The sequence below is a fragment of the Etheostoma spectabile genome, chromosome 23 (assembly GCF_008692095.1).
Source record: "Etheostoma spectabile isolate EspeVRDwgs_2016 chromosome 23, UIUC_Espe_1.0, whole genome shotgun sequence".
Taxonomy (NCBI): Eukaryota; Metazoa; Chordata; class Actinopteri; order Perciformes; family Percidae; genus Etheostoma; species Etheostoma spectabile.
In genome coordinates, this window is record NC_045755.1 from 2,733,925 (window position 1) to 2,736,461 (window position 2,537).

Consider the following 2,537-nt stretch of genomic DNA (forward strand, 5'->3'; position numbering starts at 1 on the left):
GCATTAATGAGAAATTGAACAGGTGTTCCTAACAGTCCTTTAGGTGAGTGTATTTCTGATTTGAAGATCATGCAATATGTCAGTGAGTGCCCACTGCATTCCAATGGTCACATTGAGAAACTTCAAGATAAGACACCAAGTCAGAAAAATTGTTTCTTTTGATCATTTTATTTTGAAAGTTTGGAAGTATGGCATTGTGTGTGTACACGAGTGTATTTAGAAAGACGAGTGTTCACTGCCCAGTGGTCACAAAGAATCGAAACGCTACATAGCTGCATTTATGGCTAACACACAGTGTTAAATGTAACTATTGTATAGTGTGATTATTAAAAACAACAAAGTAATATCTATATTGGGAAGTAGGCTACCGTACAGCGAAACAGAATCAAGCCAGGACGTGTCATTTCAGACTTCCCGTACCACTTCTCGTAAATATTTAAAAAATACAAATACAAGTTATCAAGTGGCATGAAAACTGGTTGGTTACTTTCTTTTACTTACCTTTGAAAAAAAGGTCATCACACTACAATTGAAGCTACTCCTTAAAATGCTTTGTAGCCTCCAACATCAAAATTGTGATAGTTTAAATGTAGCTAGTGCTGCAGAAGCACAGGTGAAAATGATAAATGATGATAATAATGATGGCTGAATTCCATTTAGCTGCTTCGGTTCAGTGTCAGGGTCATGGTATTATTCATGTTGGCTCCTGGTCACACTGTCATGACTTATGCAGCGTTCCAGGCAACCCATAACCCTTGTTGTCACAACCTTCTACCTGTGAAAGTGCCCTGGAACGGCAGTCAAACCCGTAACTTAATTACTACCCGTGAACTCATACCAGTATTTGACGTCACGCAGACATTAACAACAATGTCGACCCCTGTTGATGCTGTACAGGCGGCGGTGATTAACGGAAAGAAATATAAATGAATAGATAACGTAAAGTAATTCCGCACATTGTAATCAAAACAATACACATGCGATTGTGTACTACTATACGTTATGTTTATTAAATGAAGCCCAAAATATATCAGCAACTAGAAATTGCTGGTATCAGCTAGCGCTAGTTAACGTCAACAATGTGTTTGCTATATTCCTACAACAACGTTTTAATATTTATATAATATGGAGACCACTTTGCAGGTGATACTTTATTGTCACCAGTCGGATATTTGCCTTGAGACATATTACTCTTGAAACATTGTTTGTATCATACAGCTGACATATACTTACAATTAAAAACATCATAAAAAAAGTGTTATGTAGCCAGACTGAAGCAAATTGCACAGCGGCTCTTGTTCTCTCACTACACTCTCAGCAGCTGTTTATTGGATGAACTGTTTGAATAATAATCATTCACTACTCACTATAGGCCTGGGTCAAAATGGGCGGGCCCGGACCTAAAATGGGACGGCACAGGCCCAAAGGTGGCTACAAGCTGTAACTACAGTGATTGATATGAGGATCATTTTTTGAATGTAATAATTAATATGTTAGACCTACCATAAATTGTTATTTGATTAAGGCAGTTGTTTAATACAACTAATAATGCAGTGTGATGTTAAATCAAACAAAGTCTCACACATATGCTCATGTCTATTCCCTTTAGTCATTCATCAACCACAAAATTAGAAAATTCCGTTTTTAAATAACAATGCATGGAAACAGTAGGCTACAAGTCAAAACAAATGCACATTTGTCAAACAAGCCATTAGGCTGTAGTTCTTAACACTGAACTGTAGTTTTTTTATATAGTATTTTTCTGTGACAAGGCAAATCTAAGATGCCTACTTAACATTAAACACTATTTCTCCATTATTGGTATTTTTATTGTATAATTTCTCACGTACAACCTTAAGCAGGTTGACTGACTCATTTTGGTCATCAAAAAAAGTTTTGAAAAAGCTCATTTTATATACTGGAACTTCAAAGTGCTCTCTGAATCATGGCATTAGGTATTACATATGGGCCTGGAATGCTGGAATTAAAATGTATAGCTTAGAGCCAAACAAAGGAGATTGTTGGAAAGGTCTTAGATTAAAATATGTCACATAAAGTTTCCACGGCTCCTGCATTGAAATTGTGACCCTTGAACCCTAACTTCAGTGCATCTTTTAAGGTTTACACAGTAATTTAGCAAGAAAATCAGATACAGACACAAAACCAACTTTTTTAAAAGCCTATGCTAAATCTCACCTAAGGGTTAGGGTTAGCCTATCTGTAACATGTCAGTATAGTCAACAAGGAGGGCTGTCACATAAAATATCATATATATTTAGCCATTTAACAAATATGTTTTAAAAGGGATTGCACACATGTGCATCATTCCGCATGGTGCATGCAAGATAATGACTGTAATGACAGCTTGGGGTGCAACTTTTCTGATAATTTGTCTGATAGAATGACACGCTGTCCCTGCGGTTTGAAACAACATTGACTGATATGCAGGCTCATTTTACTCTATCTGCACATTTTTTTATCTCAAATTCAAAAGCCCGGTTTGGCCACTGTTAGAAGTAGGAAGAGCTCCTAAATCT